At 44.7% G+C, this 26,293-nt stretch overlaps 1 protein-coding gene across 3 annotated transcripts in view; it reads right to left on the bottom strand.

Annotated features, from left to right (window-relative positions):
* Positions 1-26,293, bottom strand: part of LOC135048735 (uncharacterized) — a 1,076,079-nt gene that overhangs the window by 182,729 nt on the left and 867,057 nt on the right. The window lies entirely within an intron of this gene.

Genomic DNA, 26,293 nt, shown 5'->3' with positions numbered 1-26,293 from the left:
TTAAGAACACACAGAAACCCCCCCAGTTACTACAAGTTTTGACGTAGCAATGTCAGGCCTCAATGTGTAAATTCCCAGCTTATGCTAATCTTGTCTCCCGTTCTCCTTTGCTCTCGTCATTGATTACCTGATGCAGCTCTGGCACTTATGTAGAGGCAGAGTGAGCAAGGCCTAGGAACATAGATACGAAAGGGAAACATTTATTACTTAGATCATGATCTGTAAATGGCAGGGAGACTAGTCATTCAGTACAAGCTGTCATTTGGGCAGCCACTGTGCTATCTGTCAGCCTTCGCTGAAGGCGACCATGTTTGTTGAAAGAAATCTACTAACTGGGGAGACAGAACAGAGTTTGCCAGATGAAAAGAGGAAAACAAGAGGGGATAAATAATATAAGTAAATACATATTTCACTATATTATACAGAAGAGATGTGACTATATGCAGGAACGCATGTAATATATATTTGGTAATTAATAATGCCGCCACTAATATTTGGTAATTGTGATGACATTTGTATTTGTACTGTGCAGCCGCTACAGTAATTGGAAGAGAAAATGGGACAAGCAATCTACCATTTGCACACACGACCAGGCCGGCGCAAGGTTTCTCAGCACCCTAAGCAAACCGCCTGCCTACTGCCACCGCGCCCCCATGTCTCAACCTTCCCCCGCATACCCACTTTCCAGGACCCCCGGGTATAAAGGCGGATTTTTAGACACTTCAAAGTTGCCACTGTCAGATGGCGAAAAAAATATATACAAAATGAGCAATATTTTGAGAGGACCCCCAGGCATACTGTAGTGTAGGGGGGAGGGGGACAAAGACAGGAGATAAATATATATATATATATATATATATATGTATACCGCTAGTCGGGATCCCGGAGGTCATCATGCCACCGCCAGAATCCCGACTAGTGGTGATATGCCACCACCGGAATTCCTGCGCCACAGGCTTCTCTCCATCTGTGGGTGTCCACGACACCCACAGAGGGAGAATATAACCTGTGGCGAGCGCAAGAGGCTTGTTAGCGCTTGCCCTGCTGCCAGCATACTGGTGGCCGGGATCCCGCTGTGGGCATACTGACGCCCGGGATCCCGGCCGCCAGTATTGCATACTGAACATATATATATATTTTTAGATTGCGAGAGAGAGAGATATGGGGATGTATATACATATATATATATATATATATATATAAAAAGAAAAAAGCTTAACAGCGCCAATATGCGATACCAGTTAATACTAGTATATAGACCAAAAAGTGCTAGTGCGAATAGGTAAAATATACGTCCAAAAAGCTCTCTTAATAAGACACTCCCTCTACTGTTTTAGGGCGTCAACTATACCTTAAGGAAAAAGCAATGGTGAGCTGCTTTATAAATAATGTAAAAAAGGAAATAGATAAGGTGTTTAAAAGCGACCAATGGTGTCATAAAATTTTAAAAAGAGAGGCTATATTGCAAATTTTCAAGTATTTAATCAAATAAAATTAGCACCAGTGAAAAGTATAATACAAAACCACATGTGAAAAGAAAAAAGAAAAACCAATAAGACATTTAAAAATGTGTCTGGAGTTGTAAAAAAGTACACAGACTATATGCAATGGTACTATAAAAAGTTAATCTAAGAACAGGAGGATCCAATTACTACTAATAAAAGTGATAAGATCAACGTAGGTAAATAGATAGTTATCTTAACTTTGAGAAGGCGGGTAACACCCAACGCGTTTCGTCCTATCTGGACTTCATATATATATATGTATATATATATATATATATATATATATATATACATACAAACAGAAAGTTCAGCACTCACCAAAGCAAGCTCACTTATTTTCACAACATCAATAAATAAATGATGGGGGTTTAGTTAGTGAATTGGCCAATGCACGGAAGCCTGCAAACCGCTCGCCAAGGTACCCCATCTTCATGCAGGTCCTACACTATCACAGAGTCTCAAAAATTAAAACCTAGCAACTGTATCACACATAATATAACTGCAAATATGCCTACTTGGTTTAATGTGTATCTGCCAAATACTCCACGGCTTTTAAAGGTACACTAGTCACCTGACACTGGCTGATAAATTACTAAAGAACAGCTGACCCAGGTTTAAGATAATTGGGCTTGCATAGGGGTGCATGAATATATATATATATAGAGCTGGTGTGTACATGAATACAAATAAATATATATATATATATATATATATATATATATATACTGTCTGTCAGTGCACTACATACTAGTTAAGAACAGCAGCCGGCAGGAATAGCACTTGTGAGTCACCCAGCCCAATCAACAAGAGGCAGCACTGCAGTAAGACAAGACTAACATGGTAGGATCATCAGTCACCCAGCCGGGCCGCCGCTGTTGTTAAATGTCCCGGTAACAGCAAATATGTGACGTCACGCATTGCAACATCACATGGCACGGAGGGGAATTTGCGGTCAGGCGCATCCAATGGGTCAGGGGGTTGAGCTTCTGATTGTTCGGGGGCAGAGCTTCTGATGGGCGCTTGCATGTACCACAGCAGCAGCAGCAGCGACTGTGGGATACACCATGACCATCCATGGCTGCAGTGCAAACTATGGGGACCTGAGGGGCGTGTGGCTCTTACCAACCGCACAGGAAACTACGGTGGGGGATGGGGGGAGACGACCCAGTGTGGCAGTACTAATGCTGCTCCTTGGAGGGGAGGGAAGAAGCCATTCTTAATTTTTCTACCAGTCAGCCACAGCGGGCCACCCCCCTCAGGTCCCGACGATCATAGGCAGCTGCCTAAAGGTGCTACACACTGGGCGTTTTTGGCCAGCGTGTATGCATAGCGATGATTGCTGACATCGCTGGGCTGAAAAGCACTCAGTGCATATACACTGAGCGCTTTTCCCCCCTGTCCAGTGATGTCAGCAGGGGTGAGCAGCGGCCGCCAGCGATGAAGCGGGAGCGCGCATCAGCACTCAGCGCTCATCGTTTGGGCAGGGATCTGGTCTGAAGATCGTCAGTGTTTAGGTCGACAATGCTTAGGTTGACCACTATAGGTCGACAGTCACTAGGTCGACAGGGTCAGAAGGTCGACGTGTTCTAGGTCGTCAGGTCAAAAGGTCGACATGAGGTTTTTTTTTTTTTTAAATTTACTTTTTCATACTTAACGATCCACGTGGACTATGATTGGAACGGTAATCTGTGCCGAGCGAAGCAGCAGCGGAGCGAGGCACCTTGCCCGAAGCATGGCGAGCAAAGCGAGCCATGCGAGGGAACACGGTGCACTAATTGGGGTTCCCGCTCACTCTACGAAGAAAACGACACCAAAAAAAAAAAAAACTCATGTCGATCTTTTGACCTGTCGACCTAGAACATGTCGACCTTCTGACCCTGTCGACCTAGTGACTGTCGACCTACAGTGGTCGACCTACACATTGTCGACCTAGACACTGTCGATCTAATGATCCACACCTGTTTGGGCATACACACTGGGCAGTTTTGAACTGAAAGCAGCTCAACACACCACTTTCAGCTCAAAATCACCCAGTGTGTATGGGCCTTAAAGCTGCCTAATGGAAGTGCCGGCCCTGCACACGAGATACATACGATATCCTGGCAGAGGGGATGCCGACTATCAGTATATCGACAGCGGCATCCCATCTGCCGGAATCCCGGTAGCGAGGCAGTGAGTCCCCTCGTGGGCATTTACATTTATTGGTATAGTGCCCGTGCCCATTTGATCGGTGTGATTAAAATCTGTATATTGAGTTTCATTTTACATTATTAAATACGTTTAATTTTTTTAATATTCTTTTAGTATGTCATGAAATTATTGTTTCTGCAGTATCAGATGTAGTGTTGTGATTTTAAAAGCGCAGTTCCTCATCAGGTGTTATTTTGCTTTTTGTTGTATTGCTTTGAGATTCTTGCACTGATCAAAGATTGGAACATGCAGCTGTGTTTACTGTACTTACACATTTACACTTTTTGAGTAATTATGCCTAATAGATCACACCCTTATATTTGTCACAATGCCGACATTATAACCGTTGACAATGTGGTGTCAACATTATGAATGTCAGCAATGGTATTGTCAACCTTTTGACTTCATCCCCTCATATACAGTACTTTATATACTTTATATGAAGACAGGATCACCTTTATGTATTTATCAGAGCCGTACTGTAACTAGACATTTTGATGCCCTGTGCCAAAATGACAATTGGTGCCCCCCTCTCCCCATATGTAAAATAGGGACAGCGTGGGGTCAAAATTATAGGGGCATGGCTTTATGGGGAAGGGGCGTGGACAAAGAATAGTTGCAAGTCACATTACACCACACAGTAGTGTCCACTAGTCACATTACACCACACAGTAGTGACCATTGTTGAAGTCGAAAATATTGCAGCCATACGCACCAAGTACAAACACCACAACGATGGCCTCCGTGCGCGTACTTGTTCTGCCGTGCGTGCACACACTCGCAAGTTGCGTATAACCGCTCACGCGGTAGTGCGTATTAGCCCATGGTATGAGTAATTACGGTAGCATATGTATTTGCATGGAAAAGCCACAAGGACACATTTCATATTTAATCCACATAGTGCACGATTTACACATAGCCTACATGCACCACACCAGCGAGTTACACTTGCTTAAAAGGTACAATAACAAAGGAATTTACCTTTACAGGATATGAAGGGACAGAATTTGGTTAGGAGGTGGTGTTTGGTATCCAGTTGTACAGTATTTTAAGAGCAATATTCTGGTAGCAGTTTGCAGAAGATAGCACGCTCCTGCGCATAGATATGCGCAGGAACAGAATATTAATATTACACTGTATTTACTGTACTTTGATATTCGGCGGGAACCCAGTGGAGACCATCTGCAAGTGCACCTGGACCAGGCATCGCCCACCTATTCAAACCGACCTATGACCCCTCCTGTACTGTAAATGACCAGCCCTTTGACCTATGGGTGAAGAGATTACAGTTTCTATTGTATCATGAACTGGACAAATGTATAAAAAGCCAAGTTGCCTGGCCGGTCACACATTCTCTGAAAGTCATCTATCTTGATTGACCGAGGACCGGGACCGGGTGGCGCTTGCGAACAAACGTATGTATCATTGATTTTTAGCCTGTATCTCTTATTGTGAATTGTATTACTATTGTAACCCCCTGTTAGTAAATAACTGTTGGTGGGTCGGACCCCAACATATTTAAATACAATTGGTGTCGTGTCCCTTTCCTGGTAAGGTTTCTTGGTGTATTTCAGCCACACGTGTAGCTGCATTGTGCTTACAGTGTGTCGGTGTGTGTGTACGCAAAGTGTGTACTTTGTACATCCATCGCGGCATGTGTACGCAAGGTGCATACACGGTAAGGGCCTGTGTATGCTAACTGGGTAAAAAGTACGTCGGTTAAGGATTACATCCAGCAGCCACAGCGGCTACGGTTTTAATGTAAAAGGTATAGCTTTTTCTGTCCTATAAGGTAATCAGCTTTATCAATTGGGGGCTCAGTCCAGTTTTTCACACATTCATAGACTTGCAAGTCATAGCAGACTTTGATCTATCAGCAAAGGGTGGAGACGCATCTTTAAGTAAAACCTTTCCCTGGTTGCTTGGGTGTTTTAAAAACCTCTTTTGTGCTGATTAGATCACGTCTGCTCTGTCTAGTTTACAGAGGTGCTGACAGAACTCGGAGGAAACAGTAAAAAAGCTATTTAAAAATCCGTGTGTAAAATTTTTGCCACCAAAAGCGTACACAAAGCGTACCGATACTTTGCATACTCTCTCTCACATACTGCTGCCATAGGTCCATAGCTTATTACAGTCATTTTAGATCTGTGTGAAATCAGATACATTTGTTTGCTATATAAATATTTGAAATAGTGTGTTAGGGGTGTAACTGTAAAACACAAAACGCAGTTCTGGCCTGGTCGCTCAGGTTTATACGGAAAAAGTGTGTGTTGTGTTTGTGAGCGATAGTAGCTTTTATTGCTCACATTTATAGAGACTGTGTGGTTTGTTGAGTTGCGGACGCACGTTTGTACACGTGGTACGGACAAAGTACAGGAGCGCACATGTGGTGTAAAGGCACGCACGGTCGCGTGTTTAAGCAAGGTTAAGTAGGATTGCGGACGCAAAGTACAAATCACACGAAAGTTGTTCAATTAAAGGCGGGATAGTATACATTTAATACAATAGCACATAACTATCCGATTTCAAAAACAGATTAATATAATATTTTGTTTAAACTGTACTACCTCTGGGGCAAAGTAGCCAGTCACAGGGATTGATATTTTCTGTACAGAAAAGAAAAACAAGGTGTAATTGAGTGAGTGAAAGTAGGAGTGAACGGTTGTCGAACCCCGGAATTCGGGATCCCGTAGGGAACACTGGGTTAGTAGAGGCCCGGTGGCATAAGGTTCGCTACCTTACGTGAAAATAAAGAGAGAAATACGCAAGTCGTGAGGAGACTTGCACAGGAGCGTGATAGGGAATTGTGAATTGAAGTACAAAGGTTTTTTTTTTTTACGCTCCAGCTGAGGAGCGCAGCTTGTGAATTCGACTCCCGCGATCGTAGGGCACATAGATAACTAGTATCTATAGGCTGTGCAATTGAACCGCACGTCCGTGTGTTATACACAGCACAACGTGATATTATTGTGTCATATGCGCTGTGGGAAGCACACGCAAATGTGATTGTGTAAACAAGGGGTTTTTCGCTTTACAGGAAATATCCCTGGTGCGCTTCCACTGGAAAGGGGGATCGATAGTCTGTTTCTCTCCCTACAAAAAATTCCAGTGGAAAGATACCGAAAAGGAATTTTTCGCTGCCTCTCTCAGGAAAATATTCCAACAGAGCCTCCACCGAAAGAAATTACGGTGCTGTAAGGTCTTATAGGAGCCCTAGGTTGGGTACATTGCCTTCCACTATCAACAGTGTATCGTAGTACTGGCCAACGTGGGCGAGAGCCGGTGAAGAGCGCTCTGAGAGCTTTCTCCGTCTGCTTGCATTGTGTATTTTGGTGGTGTTTGTGGGAAAGGACCCACAATGGGAGCCAGTTGCTCAAGTGAGAGACGTTCAGTAGCCAGGGTTCAGGCTGGAGAGCCACGGCCCAGGGGGTCAGCAAGGTTTATTATGTGTGGGAAATATGGTCCACACGCGGAGGCTTATTGCAATGAATGGATACGTATGACTGCTGATGATAGGGCATCATTCCCTGGGATGGGTAGCTTTGAACCAGAGGTACTGCAGAATATAGGTATTAGAATATGTCTGATCAAATCTAGAAAACAAAGGATCAGACATAGCGACTGTTTAAATCTGTGGCAGCAAGAGGGGGAGGTGCAAGGAAACTGACTCGCACAGCAAGTTCCAAACCTGGCAGGAATGTGAGTATGAGCACACCATTACTGACACAAGTTGAAGGGGAGAAAATGGCTACAATCAATGGTATATCTGTAAATGATAGTAAAATGCAAAATCAATGTGCTAACCCTAACCCTTGCAAGTTGTATCCTGTTTTGAATTCTCTCCAAGGTTATAGGTCACAGGAAGATGAAGGATCCAGCCTAATCTCAGCTCTCATTCAGGCAGTCACCTTACAGGAAACTCAGGTGGGCCCGGCCCAACCAATAAGAGCAGTAACAGTTTCTCCCACTGAAAGGACTGGTGAGATCACAGCTACCGGTAAGTGTGAGACTGTTCATTACACAGAGACATTAAAACCTCACAGTGAACAAATTAGGAATGGAATGGTTGGGTTACATCCTGTCTTGGAAATAGTAACTCCCATTAGGAGGACCGATAGTCAGGGAGTAACCCTCACCAGGAATAATGCAATGTATTGCCCGTGGACCAGATCAGAGATGCTGTCAATCATTTCAGAATTCCCCGATCCCCGGAGGCACTTAGCCAGATGTCAGAAGTATACAGGTTGAGTATCCCATATCCAAATATTCCAAAATACGGAATATTCCGAAATACGGACTTTTTTGAGTGAGAGTGAGATAGTGAAACCTTTGTTTTTTGATGGCTAAATGTACACAAACTTTGTTTAATACACAAAGTTATTAAAAATATTGTATTAAATGACCTTCAGGCTGTGTGTATAAGGTGTATATGAAACATAAATGAATTGTGTGAATGTAGACACACTTTGTTTAATGCACAAAGTTATAAAAAATATTGGCGAAAATGACCTTCAGGCTGTGTGTATAAGGTGTATATGTAACATAAATGAATTCTGTGCTTAGATTTAGGTCCCATCACATCTCATTATGGTATGCAATTATTCCAAAATACGGAAAAATCTGATATCCAAAATACCTCTGGTCCCAAGCATTTTGGATAAGGGATACTCAACCTGTATCAAGGATTTGGGTAATGCCCATGAACCTGCAAACAAAGATTGGCGGACACTTTTGAAAGCATGCCTACCCCCTAATATTGACACCCACAAATTTATCACAGAGTGTAAAATAGAGTCAGACGATCTTCTGACTGATGAATCCAATCAGGAGAACGTGGAACGAATTAACATACAACTAGGATTGTATTTCCCCACTGCTGTTAAGTGGAGCTAAATTTTCTCCATAAAGCAGAGAGAAAATGAAATGACATCTGAATATTTCCATAGGGCTTTGCAAATAATGGCTAGATACACTGGGGTATCGGATATAGGGAACGACGCAAATTACAGGGAGGTAGCTGTCTCTGTGCTAATGGACGGGCTCAATAAGGCATTGAGGGTCAGGGTGCAAACATCTTTGCCTAATTGGAGAGGGGTCACAGTAGATAATCTCAGAGAGTGCGCTATTGAACATCACAAGAATATCTCTAGACGCAGAGAACAACAGGAGAAGAGGTTAAGGACGGTAAGTATGCAGGCACATACAGGAAAGTCCCATCAGCCTAAACCCCAGATCCCTGATGGTACATCACGATCAAAACTATGTTACATTTGTAGAAAGAAAGGACATTTTGCCAGGGATTGTAGGAGTAATGGGACACATAGTAAATATACACCCCCTAGACAAAGAACACAAGCCACATTATTAAACACATAGATGGGACCAAGGGACATATAGTAAGGAATCACAAGCCATATCGAAAACACAAATTCGGCTAATGGGAAGAACTAAATAAATGCAACGTTACCCTTTGACAAAATTTGCTGAGTTTATGATTCTAAACTTTTCCCTATCAGAAATTGCCCCTGACTAATGTAACAAACTTTGTTAAATAAGAAAAACATATTTTGTGCTCCTGCTCAGGAAGTACAATGTATGTTAGATACCCACGAAGACTAATATTGCATTTCACTGTTCTAGATTCATGTCCATCACAGGTAGAGGAAATGATCTCACAGATACCGGGTTCCCTATGAACTTCGGATGGACAGGACACTGGATTGATGGCTGGGATAGTCCCAGTAGGGATACAACACAAACAGAATTTTTCTTTAAGGGGAGTAAACCAAGTAGAGAGTCATTCCCCGTAGTGCCCAATCTAGTTGTCAAATTATATAAAATCTTCTTTACCTCTACAAACGTATCTGTTACCAACTTCTATGCCATTGTCTCCTCTCCATCTTCTATGTTCACCTACAGGAGGGTACAATACATGGACCCGATTACAGTTCAAACACCACATGCCTAATTGGTCCTTCAGAGTTCTGCCCAAACCCAGTATATCTCACCAGCACAATGACACCAGTATTACTGCAGTGTGCCTGGTCTCGCACAAAGGGTGGAGAATGAGAATACTGGTGAAGGGAACGGTGTACAGACACTGATATGCATGATGGTGTGACAGCCTGATGGTGAACGCAAACCTGACATTTTCTTTTTCATTCCCCTCTTTTCTACAGATGGTTTTACTCCACACAACAAATACACAACATTCAAAACATTCAAAATTTGTGTTCCCTACAGGAAAAGGCAGTTTGGAAGGCGAAGGGATATGGTCAGGAGTCCTCAGGACTTTAGACAGATGGACACGGTAAGCCAGTGGCCCCCAGAGCATATCTTCCAAGTCTAGCTGAGGCGGCACATGGTCTGACTCATCTGGGCAAGGAGGGTATGTGCAAGCTGGTAAGAGCCTACTGGAGTACACCAGGCTTTTCTTCTCATGCAGGTAAGAAAGCAATGACATGTCTTACTTGCTTGAGGAAGAATATTGGTAAGGCAATACCAACAGAGCCATCCCATATCCCTCCTACAGACGGACCCTTTCAGGTAATACAAATCGACTTCATACAGTTACCACTCTGTAGGAATTTGAAATATGTTTTAGTTTGTACTGATGTGTTTTCAAACTGGGCAGAAGCGTTCCCTGTTGCCACAAATACTGCTACGTTCACTGCAAAGAAAATCGTGCAGGAATTTGTGTGCAGATATGGTATCCCTAGAGTAATTGAAAGTGATAGGGGTATCCATTTTACAGGTGAAGTCTTTCAGGTCATGTGCAAACAGATGGGTATTAATAGCAAGCTGCATACTCCGTACCGGCCACAGGCGATTGCGAAGGTGGAGAGAATGAACAGCACTATTAAGAATAAATTGAGCAAAGTAATGGCTGAGACTGGATTGTTGTGGCCAGAAGCTTTGCCACTAGTGTTGTACAGCATCAGAACCACTCCCAGGTCACCGCTTAACTTATCACCCTTCGAAGTACTTTTTGGTTGACAACCCCATGTAATGATAGACCCCCAGGATGATTTGAAGTGCAATAATGAAATAACTGTGCAATACTTGGTTAGGATGAGCCAGCAGCTGAGAAATCAACTAAGAAATCTAAAGCTAGTGATTCTTGACCTACCGAACAGTAATTGTCATGACATTGAGCCTGGGGATTATGTGATGATTCAAATTTTTTTACGCTCAGGTTGCCTCATAGACAGGTGGGAAGGACCATATCAAGTTTTGTTGACCAGCACGACAGCACTAAAGCTTGCAGAGAGAGAGACTTGGGTCCACTCGTTCCACTGCAAGAAGGTCGCTGACCCGGAGAAAACTCGTGACAAAGATAAAGGTGAAGAGAACCTCGTATCACTAGAGAATTTGTTCCGAGAAAGCTGAGAGGCAGGACTGTTGAGACGGCACCTGAGCACGGAGAACAACAAAATCAAAGACGGTTGTCGTACCATTTTTCTTTTTTTCACCTCTCGCCCACTGCATTTTCCTTTATTTTGTTTCCTTTCTTAATTTCCTTTCTGCTCCTTAACGAAATGGATCTACCTCAAGAGACTGCGTTTCGGGGTTTTCTGGTAACTCTGTTTTTGATCAGGGCAGTATGTTTTTGCGAGGGTCCCAGAGACGTCGAGTAAGGATCTGAAATGGGTTCTGATGGCGAGTATGGTTTTGTAGGATCTCGGGAGCAGCACATCAATCTAGTAAAGGCTGGTATCAGTAAGCGCTCTGGTAGTCATGGAGCTCGGAGGCATTGTAAAGGGTTATTGTCTGACGAATATTGTATATGTAGAAATTGCGAGAACATAGTCGAAGATGGGTGCATCCAAAGATGTCAGTCCAACATTAATGCCGACATGGGCAGACATCCCTTGAGTGATTACCACTCATTAGTGGGTAAGGTCTTAAACCAAACCGAATGTTGGGTGTGCTCACAGGTACCTCAAGGACAGAGTAAGTCAGGATTAGTACCATACCCTTTAACTATACTGTAGATGAGGTACTCGAATTATGGGGTGGGAGACCGGTGGACAAGAAATTCAATATATCTAGGCCCCCTAGCTTGAAGCTCTACCAGTACAATGTAGATAGGTCCCTGTTGTGTTTTAATGTTTCCAATTTCCGAAAACCAGGAAATTGGGAAGTGACTTGGAATAACCAGACAATGACTTTTCACACAGAGGATTCCTATCAACTCTGAACTTGTACGCAAGATAGCCAACAGTGGAAAGTATTTTCGGTACAGATATACACGTGGGATCAAAACCATGTAGGTTGGAAAAGTGTCGCAGGGGTATTGTGCCCACATCATCCAGCCAGATACTTGTACTGAGCAAATGAGAGAACTAGGGATTGGTTTCTTTATAAGGAAGATTTGTGATATGGTGTTGTTACATTTTGTCCCCTATGTTCTCCCAGATGATGCCTATTTCATATGTGGGAGAAAAGCGTACAAGTGGCTTACTCCGAGCTCTGAGGGGTTGTGTTATATTGGGAGAGTACTACCAGAGGTCATGACCATAACCCACGACAAAATGAAAGACGTTCACCGCAACGCTCAGACTCCTTATACTCATACCCATTATGAACACATCATCAAGAGACACCTTATAGATAGGGCAGAGCACGAAGCCTCTGATTTGATCCATGAATCCACCGGGATTCAGTTCCTTCTCGCATTAGATATCACCCGTACTGCTAGAGGAACTATAAATTACAGGTACATCCATGCGCTGGCGAACTTGATAGATAATATCACCGAGATGTATGATGACACCTTCAGGTATACGGGTAGGGAGTTACAAGCCTACAAGAAAGAATTGATCCAGCATAGGATGGTCCTTAACTACGTTACGGCTGTGACAGGTGGGTAATGAACTGACCGGCTGGGTCTCATGGTTGAACCCACGCAAGTGGTTCTCAGGGTTAGGAGAGTGGGCACAGAATGTTATTATGAGTGTGGGAAAGTTTCTCCTTTGTATCCTGGGTGTCGTCATAATTATTGGTCTGATATTCAGGTGTGTTCAAATCTTGACGCGGCGCAAGCACAGCACAAATTTGATGAGTCTAAGGATCGAGGGTGTTGTTACAGCAGCAGATTTGATTTATGATCCATCCGTAGAGACAGTGTTATGGTAAGGATTGCAAATGAATGTCATGGCCTGTTTCTTTCACCATTTCTCTCTGTTTCCCCCCTCTACCCAGAAACATCCAACCGGAAAAGATGTCAACTATACCCAATGTTATGTGAATGTATTTTTATATATGTGTCTTACCTTCATCACTGCAACCCTCAGTTAATGGCACACATAGTCGACAGGTGTTATCCACATATAGTAGCGCTCACATATGTTTCCCCCTCCATGTATCATCAAATAAATGTGCTCCCCATTTGTTGGTATTAGAAGCTGAAAAGGTGAGGGTCAAAAACCCTTGCCCGAAAGGAGCTTGGTAGTGTTTGTTTGCCCAAGTACAGACCCTTAATACGGGATGAGAAGGATTTAATGTATACTTTGCAATACCTCGAAGCTTACTTAGAATATATACGGCACAATGATACATGCCCCTCAGACATTGATTCATACATACATGCTTTTTACTATCCCACTAGGCTATACATTTCCTACCTACAACTCTCCCCCGATCATCCGAACTTTGTATATATTGTATAGGTAATATTTTCTGTTTAGTAGTTAAGTGTGGCAGTTATTGATGACTGCCAAAGGGTGGACTGTCGAAGTCAAAAATATTGCAGCCATACGCACCAAGTACAAACACCACAACGATGGCCTCCGTGCGCGTACTTGTTCTGCCGTGCGTGCACATACTCGCAAGTTGCGTATAACCGCTCACACGGTGGTGCGTATTAGCGCGTGGTATGAGTAATTACGGTAGCATATGTATTTGCATGCAAAAGCCACAAGGACACATTTCATATTTTATCCACATAGTGCACGATTTACACATAGCCTACATGCACCACACCAGCAAGTTACACTTGCTTAAAAGGTACAATAACAAAGGAATTCACCTCTACAGGATATGAGGGGACAGAATTTGGTTAGGAGGTGGTGTTTGGTATCCAGTTGTACAGTATTTTAAGAGCAATATTCTGGTAGCAGTTTGCAGAAGACAGCACGCTCCTGCGCATAGATATGCGCAGGAACAGAATATTAATATTACACTGTATTTACTGTACTTTGATATTCGGCGGGAACCCAGTGGAGACCATCTGCAAGTGCACCTGGACCAGGCATCTCCCACCTATGACCCCTCCTGTACTGTAAATGACCAGCCCTTTGACCTATGGATGAAGAGATTACAGTTTCTATTGTATCATGAACTGGACAAATGGTTAAAAAGCCAAGCTGCCTGGCCGGTCACACATTCTCTGAAAGTCATCTATCTTGATTGACCGAGGACCGGGACCGGGTGGCGCTTGCGAACAAACGTATGTATCATTGATTGTAGACTGTATCTCTTATTGTGAATTGTATTACTATTGTAACCCCCTGTTAGTAAATAACTGTTGGTGGGTCGGACCCCAACATATTTAAATACAATTGGTGTCGTGTCCCTTTCCTGCTAAGGTTTATGGTCTATTTCAGCCACACGTGTAGCTGCATTGTGCTTACAGCGTGTCGGTGTGTGTGTACACAAAGTGTGTAATTTGTACATCTGTTGCAGCGTGTGTACGAAAGGTGCGTACACGGTACGGGCCTGTGTACGCTAACTGGGTAAAAAGTACGTAGGTTAAGGATTACATCCAGCAGCCGCTAAGGTAATCAGCTTTATCACCATTATACACATTACACCACAAAGTAGTGTCCGTTATACACATTACACTGCACAGTACAGTATGTTATACACATTACACTGCACAGTAGTGTCCGCTATTCATATTACACCGCACAGTAGTTTCCGTTTGTCACATTACACTGCACAGTAGTGTCCACTATACATATTTACACAGTACAGAAGTGTCCATTATACATATTAAACCACACAGTAGTATCAGTCACTCACATTACACCGCACAGTAGTGTCCATTACTCACATTACACCACACAGTTGTCCCCCTAATACACGTTACACCACAGTAGATCCCCTTACACACATTTCCCCAAAGTGCCCCTTATACACATTACACCACTGTAAAGCCTCTTATACACATGCCATGGTACAGCCCCTTATACACATTACACCACTGTAAAGTCCCTTACACACATTATGCCATGGTAGAGCCCCTTATACAAATTACACCACTGTAAAGCCACTTATACACATTATGCAGGTGTAGACACATACCGTGCTGTCTGCTGCTGTAAGCTATGTAGCATAGAGTGGAGATTTCTTGCCTCATACACGGCTAATCAGGGTGGCTGCGGACGATGCGCCCACACACCAAATGCACAGTGTACAAGGCACCGTCTGCACCACCCTAGTTATGGCCCAGCTAATTATTATACCTGTTACATTTCCAGGACTATGGAATTATTTACTACAGTGTATTACATTATCATGCATGAACTATCTATCTATAATATAATATATTGTATAATATATTTATGTATATATTTAAAAGGGGTGGTCTTCAGTATGCCGGCGGTCGGGCTCCCGGCGACCAGCATACCGGCGTCGGGAGCCCGACAGCCGGCATACCGACACTTATTCTCCCTCGTGGGGGTCCACAAACCCCCTTGGAGGGAGAATAAAATAGTGTGGCGCGCATAGCGCGCCACCGTGCCCGTAGCGTGGCGAGCGCAGCGAGCCCGCAAGGGGCTCATTTGCGCTCGCCCCACTGTCGGTAAGCCGGCGGTCGGGCTCCCGGCGCCGGTATGCTGGTCGCCGGGAGCCCGGCCGCCGGCATATCGTAGTGAACCCATTTAAAAAGGACCATACATTCTCCAATGGTTAGTCAAGCTTACAAGCTTATGCGGCAGCTAGCCACACCCCTTAAGCATGGACTCCTACTACTGCAATCCCCTGGTCCAAGACTGGTCATCATTAAGTCCATTTTATGTGTTTTTAGCATAAAGTAATTTAGAGCATTTATATTTTCTGTAAAGAAAAGTAATCTCACAGCCTTTGTTGAGGACTTTTAGACAAAGGTGCTTAAAATAAAGTTTTAACTGTCAGTCCCCTTCTCTCTTGTGTTGTCCTGCACATAGGGGGTCATTTCGAGTTGATCGCTAGCTGTCAATGTTCGCTGCGTAGCGATCATTTAAAAAAATGGCAAAACTACGCATGCGTTTGGGGCGCAATGCGCACGCGTGGCGTACGGGTACAAAGAGCATCGTTGTTTTGCACTGCTTCTAGCGACGATTCCAATCGCACAGCCGATCGAAAGAAGTTTGACAGGAAGTGGGAGTTTATGGGTGTCAACTGATCGTTTTCTGGGAGTGTTTGGAAAAACGCAGGCGTGTCTAGGCGTTTGCAGGGCGGGTATCTGACATCAATTCCGGGACCTTCATCGCTGCAATCATTGCACAGAATAAGTAACTACAGCACAGGGCTGGTCTTGTTCTGCACAAAATGTGTTTGTACCCGCTCAACTGCACAGGCGTTAGCACACTTGCAAAGCGAAAATACACTCCCCTGTGGGCGGCGGCTATGCGTTTGCATGGCTGCTAAAAGTAGCTAGCGAGCAATCAACACGGAATGAGGGCCATAGCCAATAACTTTATGTTATGGGGATCATTTCAGTGACTGTGGATATGCGGTCTTAATGTTTGAGCTGCGCACATCTCAACAGGTCAATATCACACCTTGCACCTCTATCGGCTGTGCCGTCATGCTGACCGTTTCTTCAATACTTTATGGCTATTGCTCTGAATTGCTCATTGCTCTGAACTGAATATGTTCTGCATATTTTTTGGGTAAACCCAGATGTTTTTCTAATCTTGGTATTGTCAGTATAGGAAAAATATTTCTGATTCTTTGAGCCATTTACTAAACACAATTATTCTCTCCACTGCTAAATATGCGAGAGATAATATTTCAGAGATTTTGCACTTCTTAAGATAGCATCAGGTCACTATGTAATGTATCATGTATGGCATACAATATAAAAGGACCCAATAGCAATTTAAAATATGCCAGTGATTCAATGTGTTTTATATTTCTCAAAGGTGTTGAATTGTGTGGTGAATGGGCAAAACCATTATCAAAATGTATTTCTTGCAGGTGGTTCATGAGTCCTATAATGGAATAAAGTGTTACAGTCAAGGTTACTTGTCTTATAAAAGCTATTTTCCAAACTTCTTGGAGTAACCTTGTTCTTTAAATATATCCTTACATATTTCAGACTATTTCTCAAAAGCTTCAACATAAAAAAAAATCCATTTAAGTCTGTGAATTGTGAGGGTATTGTGCAAAAGTATTTTTTTTTTTGTCAAGATGATGGAGTATTACACACTGCTATCTACTTAGTTTATGGGACTGTAAGTGCCCATTTTCATCACTGTTGCACATTTACTAGTGTTTAGATCTAGGTTTACAAATTATATTTGCTTTATAGTTATGAGTAAGCTTTAAATTCCAAATATTTTTGCTAAGTGATGGCACAAAAAATATAAAATGTGTCTTAATTCCCACTCCATATCACAAGTGTATGCATTTATACAGACTTACACGCATCTGAGAGCTGAATCCATTGGAGAGATGAGAAGGGAAAGAGAAAGGCAGAAGAAGAAAAAACCAGCAATGCCGGGCATGGTAGCTAACAATACTGCAAATTGTGAGTCCACAATACTAATCATAGTAGTTTCACAATTAAAATAAGATTTTAGAACATTGGGTGTAAGTATATCTTATGCATGCCTTGCAAGAGTTTAGCTCTTGTGTTATCTGGCCTGAGGATACTGGAGAAATAGTTAGATTATTCATCCTGCTAGATGGCTGGTCAGCCTTATGTGTCACCCCTAGCCTGACTGGTATATCAACATGATTAAATAATTCACATACGCAAATAGTGGGTGTAAGAAGACACAATATATTATGTATAAAAGCATATAGTATGAAACAATAGTTTAAATGTGACAATTACCAGATGGTTCCCATACTGAAAATTACACGTACAGTACTCCTATCTCTCTCCAATGTCTTTCTCACAGCCCTTTTGATGCGCAATCCCAGGTTTTGAATCATATTCTTCATTTTACTGTAGAGATGGACATTGACCATTGATGATTAAATGGTCAATGTTTTGCCATCGATAGCACTGGGCCAATGTTTCACTACCATTGATGGTGAGGATCTAATAGTTACACAGTGATTATTTTTTCTCCCATCATTAGTCCCTTATCCCTGCCCTCCATCTCTACCTGGCCCATTGTGGACATGTTTCCCGACTTAATAGTTCAAACTAATGATGATTTTCCTGCAACGGTTTTCAGATCATTTTAAAGCAGAGAAGCGTGTGGACCCTGTGTTATGGCTTTTGGTTCTAATTCATTGTCGTCTTTTGGCAAAACCACCCTCATGTGTTTTTCAGATTCGAATTTTGGTTCGGTTTAAAACCAATAAAAAAATCAATAATCATTGATAAAAATTCCTAAAAAACGAAAGAATAAACAAAAACAGCTAAATTGATTTAATTTTTGCAATCCAAAACCTGAAATTCGGATATAAAATCCTAATTCCTAACTGCGAGAAAATTCGAACCAGGACTTGGATCGGATCTCCTTGGGGACTCTAGACCGGGTTCTGGTTCGGTTTAGAGCTACAAAATTCGGGTGGATTTGGACTTCTGGAGAACCGAACTGCACATCTCTAATTTAAAGTACCAATGGCACAATGATGGAGACTATTTGTTAGGTTCCTGGTGCTCAGAACAAGGGAGATGTTGCGTAGTGAGTCCAGAGCACCAGAACATGACGCTGAAATAAGGTGTGGTGTGGAAATAGCCCCTAGCACCCTACCTCCATTGTTTCACCCGTGTGGTCAGTTCACGCCTGAGTGACTATGGTTTCTTGGGCCCACGGCAGCCGCGTTTGAAGGGCGGATTAGGTCTGCCCAACTCCGATGCCCCCAGGTCTTAGAGTGAGACAAGGCGTGAACCGAGACAGGATAATAACAAGGGGACCTCTAACTTAAGCAAACAGAAGGCTAGGGGCTACTAACAACCCTAAAACTAAATATATGTGCGGCACGCCGCCAGAGGAAAAGAACAACAAAGGAAATGCTGTTCACTCACCGGCACAATACTGTTGTGTACCGGCGGTGACAGCATATGCAGAACCCTCTGCAAAACACCAGTGACAGATATAACCAAGGAATACTGCGGCCTAGGCCGACTGACGCGGCAAAGCCGCTACTCATGGAACCGGTACAAATACTGGCAAATGGACGGGAACCCCCAATGTAGCCGACACAGGCTCTCAGAACCGGAGGACAGGCAGAATCCCAAACGACAGACCGGTGGACACCAAGAAGCCAGATACTCGACCAGGAACAGACAAAGCCACAGGGCTTCTGGACAGGAACACTTCACGGCAGGACATGGGATCAGACACTGGAACCGACACTGGAACCGACACAGGAAGCAGCTAGACAGACACTGCTAGACAGGAGCTCAGGAACTGTCAGGGACTAGCTCAGAACTCAAGAACTCTGGAACTCTGGAAATATCACCAGCGTCTGTGAATTGCACTGAGCCAGAATATAACAGAGTCTTAATTAATTATGTCATGCAGCTGCCCTGCTGCACAACTGAGAGGTGCAATCAACAGACAGGTGAGGCTGAACACATGGGAACAAGCTGCAATCACACAGACTCACCACCGGCAGCAAACAAGAGTCTTCTAAAACCAGAGCAACGGGAAATCCTGGCCTGCAAGACAACTATAAACATAGAATAGGAATGAACCACTACCTGTGGTTCATAACAGTACCCTCTCCTTAAGGGTGAGCTCCGAACACCCCAAGACACCCACGGGGAACATAAACAGAAGTATAACATAAAATACATAACCAAAATGCAAAACAGGAATGAGCCACAGCCGTGGCTCATAACAGTACCCCCCCCCCCTTGAGGAGGGGTCAAAGGACCCCAAAATTCAGACTTTCCAAAACAAGGGATACAAAAAAAAACCTGACACACTGGTCTAACAGAAACAAGCTGTGGCAACAGCTTGTAACGGTGCCCCCCCCCCCCCCCTGACGGTGGCCACTGGACACAAGACAAGGGGGAAAAAAACTTTTTTTTTTTATATCACGGCAAGAGTCAATAATTATTTCTTTTTCTTCTTCTTCTTATTTTTACAAAGTTCTTGAGGTCTGACCAAGGTAATTCCCCAAACATTGTCTGAACTGATGGTACCTCCCAGCAAGGCTGGGTTCAAATCAGAGATTGGTTTCTTAACCTTGGGAGCTGAACTTTCAGGCAAAGTACTACTATTAGAAGAAGACAGAAAAGCACATCCTGCAGTCAAAACAACGGGCTGAGACTCTTGTGCCGAGTTTACAGTATACGGTGAACTCTCAGCAGATAAGATGGGTGACCTAGAGGAACCTGAACCAATTTCTTTGGAACCATATCTTTTAATAACTGCATCACTGAATGCTGGGGGATCCTGAAGAATGGGATCTTCAGCTTTCATTAGGCTGGTCGCCCACTCAAAAGGCTCTCCTCTAAAGGAATATATTAGATAGAACACAAGGTTCTCTGAAGTGATGCCCAGAAATGGTCTAGACAACAAAATGGTGTAATAATGTTTGTAAAGCGCCAGAAATTGGACTAAGTCCCCATCAAAGATTATAGATGTTGAGATATCAACAGAGTCAGGATCTGCTTCCTTCCCATCTGACTGACTAGAGTGCTTTGCTAGGACCTGGTCACTATTGACCTTACTCGAGGCTGAGACTTTCTGAACCCCACCTGGGGCAGCGACTTTCTGAACCCCACCTGGGGCAGTGGCCCTCGGAACCCCACCCGGGGTAGTGACTTTCTGAACCCCACCCGGGGCAGTGACTTTCTGAACCCCACCCGGGGCAGTGACTTTCTGAACCCCACCCGGGGCAGTGACTTTCTGAACCCCACCCGGGGCAGTGGCCTTCGGGAACCCCGCTGGGGCAGTGGCCTTCGGGAACCCCGCTGGGGCAGTGGCCTTCGGGAACCCCGCTGGGGTCAGCACCTCGGATTCTTTTACTGGGACCGGGCCGTCGGCCTCCCTTTCTGGGGCTGGGCCGTCGGCCTCCCTCTCCGAGTCGATAATTATCGAAACTTCTCCCGGGACTATGACTTCCGGGACTTTTGCTGAAGCTTTAGCCTTCAGAACCTCCACTAACGCTATGCCTCTTAAGTTCTTTACTGGGGAAGCGACCTCTAGACCCTTCTTTGGGGCTGCGTCTCTCGAGACCCCACTTGGGGATATTACTTCAAAGATCCCTTCTGGGGTTTTGCTTCTTGAGTTCCCTTCTAGAACTATGGTTTTAGATACCCTTTCTGGGGTTGCGCTTTTCAAGTCCCTACCTGGGGTAACAGCTTCTGAGACCCCTTCTGGTATTGACACCTGAGCTATAATATTCGATGTCCCTCTATAACCTAGAGCATCGGGTACCGCTCCAGGACTCTGGGCATCGGGTACCGCTCCAGGACTCTGGGCATCGGGTACCGCTCCAGGACTCCGGGCATCGGGTACCGCTCCAGGACTCTGGGCATCGGGCACCGCTCCAGGACCCTGGGCATCGGGCACCGCTCCAGGACCCCGGGCATCGGGCACCGCTCCAGGACCCTGGGCATCGGGCACCGCTCCAGGACCCCGGGCATCGGGCACCGCTCCAGGACCCTGGGCATCGGGCACCGCTCCAGGACCCCGGGCATCGGGCACCACTCCAGGACCCCGGGCATCGGGCACCACTCCAGGACCCTGGGCATCGGGCACCACTCCAGGACCCTGGGCATCGGGCACCGCTCCAGGGGTTTGCAACTCTGCTTCAACAGGAAAATCAAGAGAGGAGAGAAACATTCTCCTTTGGTTCCTGAATCTATAATGGGGCTCCCTAGCCCAAGGACCCCAATTATAGGACAGAGTGCTTTTTAGTGTGGGTTGTGTGACAAGTACCTCTGCCACAGTAGAGACAGGAGTAGGTCTTGTATCCTGACTAAACTTGGCCAGAGGGCAGGACTTGTCGCCACACTTTGGCTTGCGCAATTCACAGGTCTGCAGAAAGTGGCCTAAACCCCCACAATATAGGCAGAAATCTAAGTTTCTGCGACGCAGACGCTCCTCTTCTGAGAGCCTGGGCCGCAGAAAACTTTCAAACTTTTTCTCTCTAATTAAACCTGAGGATTCACTTGTCACCATACTGTGAACAAGAGTCTCTTTAGAGAATGAACTCTCAAGAACTTCTGGCAAAATAAGCAAAATTTTGGTCAGAATGTTTTGCAGTTGCTTAAAGGATTGCTGCAAAACTTCCAGCCGCTCAGGTTTCAAAGCACCGAAAGCAGAGTTCAGGGCTGAGAGAGATGCTTGCAGGGCTTGCATAGTAGGCATAGGAGGATTTCAAACTAGACAAGACAAGACTAGACACGATTCTAAGACAAGATTCTAGACAAGATTCTTAGACAAGATTCTAGACACGATTCTAGACACGATTCTAAGACAAGATTCTAGACAAGATTCTTAGACAAGATTCTAGACAAGACAAGACTGGACTGGATTTTTAAACTAGACAAGACAAGACTGGACTGGATTTTTAAACAGCGGACTGGATTCTGCACACTGAATTCTAGACAGGACTGGATTCTAAACACCGGACTGGATTCTGCACACTGAATTCTAGACAGGACTGGATTCTAAACACCGGACTGGATTCTGCACACTGGGTTCTAGACAGGACTGGATTCTTGACAGGACTGGATTCTGCACACTGAGTTCTAGACAGGACTGGATTCTTGACAGGACTGGATTCTGCACACTGAATTCTAGACAAGACTGGATTCTAGACAAGACACTGGACTGGGCCAAAAAAGAAAAAGCTTTATTTCTTTTTTGTTGTAGGGCTGGTGATAATGTTAGGTTCCTGGTGCTCAGAACAAGGGAGATGTTGCATAGTGAGTCCAGAGCACCAGAACGTGACGCTGAAATAAGGTGTGGTGTGGAAATAGCCCCTAGCACCCTACCTCCATTGTTTCACCCGTGTGGTCAGTTCACGCCTGAGTGACTATGGTTTCTTGGGCCCACGGCAGCCGCGTTTGAAGGGCGGATTAGGTCTGCCCAACTCCGATGCCCCCAGGTCTTAGAGTGAGACAAGGCGTGAACCGAGACAGGATAATAACAAGGGGACCTCTAACTTAAGCAAACAGAAGGCTAGGGGCTACTAACAACCCTAAAACTAAATATATGTGCTGCACGCCGCCAAAGGAAAAGAACAACAAAGGAAATGCTGTCCACTCGCCGACACAATACTGTTGTGTACCGGCGGTGACAGCATATGCAGAACCCTCTGCAAAACACCAGTGACAGATATAACCAAGGAATACAGCGGCCTAGGCTGACGGACGCGGCAAAGCCGCTACTCACGGAACTGGTACAAGTACTGGCAAACGGACGGGAACCCCCAATGTAGCCGACACAGGCTCTCAGAACCGGAGGACAGGCAGAATCCCAAACGACAGACCGGTGGACACCAAGAAGCCAGATACTCGACCAGGAACAGACAAAGCCACAGGACTTCTGGACAGGAACGCTTCACGGCAGGACACGGGATCAGACACTGGAACTGACACTGGAACTGACACTGGAACCGACACTGGAACCGACACAGGAAGCAGCTAGACAGACACTGCTAGACAGGAGCTCAGGAACTGGCAGGGACTAGCTCAGAACTCAAGAACTCTGGAAATATCACCAGCGTCTGTGAATTGCACTGAGCCAGAATATAACAGAGTCTTAATTAAGTATGTCGTGCAGCTGCCCTGCTGCACAACTGAGAGGTGCAATCAACAGACAGGTGAGGCTGAACACATGGGAACAAGCTGCAATCACACAGACTCACCACCGGCAGCAAACAAGAGTCTTCCAAAACCAGAGCAACGGGAAATCCTGGCCTGCAAGACAACTATAAACATAGAATAGGAATGAACCACTACCTGTGGTTCATAACACTATTGATGGTGAACCATTGGACCAGGAGGTATATTATAATTTAAAAAAAATCATGCTTATACAATATTAGCAGTGTTTGAGAACCCCACCTGGCAACATTAAAAAGTTATCAATATACATAAAGTACATGTTCTACACAATACAATCAAGCAATGCTAAACACAGTTTGGAAACCATCCATAAACGAATATCCTGGCTAACTCTAGCTAGGGGTTAAGTGTTACCGGCATAAATAGTATGCAAGATCAGGGCAGAGTGATATCACAAGGTGAAACTGGAGGGTATAGTAATATCTATAGCTATATGGACAAAGTGGAAAAATACTACCAACTCTGCCAAGTGTGTATAATGTAGTAGAAACTGGGAATGCATGGGGCACTTACTTAAAGTGTTGATGATACTATGGACACCGTGGCAGTCCATGGACTAAGATATGCTAATGAAGCTGTGTGTCTGTCTATGTATGTATTAGTTTAATTTCATGCCTCCCAGTTGCATAGCCCACTGGTTTTCTTGCATCGGTGCTTCAGCAGCTGTCATCTTTTGGATCTGGACTTACACCTTCCCCATGCTAGGTGCAATAGATCCTTCTGAAACAGGCATCCCAGCATCATTACAAAATCTAATCAGGCATGGAAGTCGGGCTACATGCACACAACACTATCATCAGACACAGCTGCTCTGTACATCTTAATATTCATTGCCCAGCTGCCGTCCAGAAACTCCTACTTACTTAGTCTCCATACATTTGTTACTTTAAATGTATGGGTATGTGCACTATATATTTTCAGATTCAGACGCGTGCACAGTTGGCTTGATATTAGGAAATGCATCTGTTTCTTAAGATGTGCCTAATACAGAATCGCCCCCAATATCTCGCCAAGTTTTAGGCTAGGGGTGACACTTATGCAAGTCAGAAGGTCAAAACAAGACCAATGTTCATTCCAAAATGACACAGGCTGCACAAGGAATATGTCTCACCAGTTAAATCATTGATATAAAGTTCTAACTCATTTATTCCACAGCAGATGCTAAATTATTAAAAATAATGCTTATTATGGGTCTGTCTTGTCTCCTTATTCAATATGAATAGCCCAGTTAGACATGGGTGTAGACAGGGCTGCCAAGAGAAATCCTGGGCCCCGGTATAGTAACCTCCCGGGGAACCCTGTGCAGGGGGTGTGGCCACACCCTGTTAGTTGCATGGCTGCACCACTCTAGGGCCATGTCTAGCACACAAGATAAAAGCCTGTTTCTTTTAAAACACTTCATTCTCCTGTGGTCACTTGAATGTACCTGCTAAACCCAGTGGTGCCGAGAGAGGGGAGGAGAGAGTACGAATTACCAGGGCCAAGGTTTGATGGAGGGGCCCAGTGGGGGCCCCGGGCTTTTCCCCCCTTAACTGGCAGCAGCAGCTACAGCTGTTCTCCCAAGCCCAGCACACGCTGCTGGGCTGGAGTGTGGCCATCGATGGTCACCCCTTACTGCGCGAGCAGCATGCCAATAAGGGCCCAGAGGCATGGCTTTGTGGGTGTCAGGGGGTGGAGCTATGCTCCGTCTCCCGGCACCTAGTAATAATAAAAAAAATTCAAAATATTTGGTTATGCCATGCCATCGATGGAGGGAAACCATCTGGTTCTCATCCACCGATGGCAAAAGTATTCTACATCGATGGTCGATGGCCATTCCTACCTGTGACAGGAAGTAGCAGTATGTGCTCCGAGTACTCCTGCAGTGCTAGGTGTCACACAGCAGCCGGCTTCCACCAGGTACTGTGCCCATCCTTCCCCTCCTCCTCTCTCAACGCAAAGTCTCCTGGCAGTGCTTCCCTGTGCCTTGTGTTATCCCATGCCCCCCTGTGCCGTGTATTAACCTGTGCCACCATAAGCTATGCAATACCCTGTGCCATGTGTTACCCTGTGCCCCCTATGCCCTGTGTTAACCTGTGCTCCCCTGTGCCCTGTTTTACCCTGTGCTATGTGATATCCTTTGCCCCCCACCCCACCCCCGTGCCATGCATTGCCATGTACCATATTTTACCCTGTGCTATCTATTAGCCTGTGCCCCCTTTGCCATCTGTTACTTTGCGCCTTCCTGTGCCATCTTTTATCTTTGGGCCCCCACCCCGTTCCATGTGATACCCTGTGCCATATGTTACCCTGTGCTAACAAACCTGAATAAGGCCCTATAGCAGTTACTGTAACTCCCAAAGTAGTGCTGGCCAGTTCTTTCACTGATTTTGCATATATGGTGCCAAAGTCAAAATGTAAATTTCATGTATTCTCAAAACATAAATGATATAAGCGGAGTTTCCCTGTTAACACAAAGCTTCTAGCTAGAAAAGCCACAAAGTATTTCACACTGCATTTTGTTCAGATAGGAAATCGTGTTCGCTGAGAGCAGACAATGCAAACTGTCAAATTCTGCGATGCTCAGTGCCAGCAGTGTTAAAAATAATCCATACAGCTGTCAGACTGTCCTATGTAG

This window comes from Pseudophryne corroboree, chromosome 2 (assembly GCF_028390025.1).
Source record: "Pseudophryne corroboree isolate aPseCor3 chromosome 2, aPseCor3.hap2, whole genome shotgun sequence".
Taxonomy (NCBI): Eukaryota; Metazoa; Chordata; class Amphibia; order Anura; family Myobatrachidae; genus Pseudophryne; species Pseudophryne corroboree.
The sequence above is the reverse complement of the archived record's forward strand: the minus strand, read 5'-3'. Positions and strand labels throughout refer to the sequence as shown.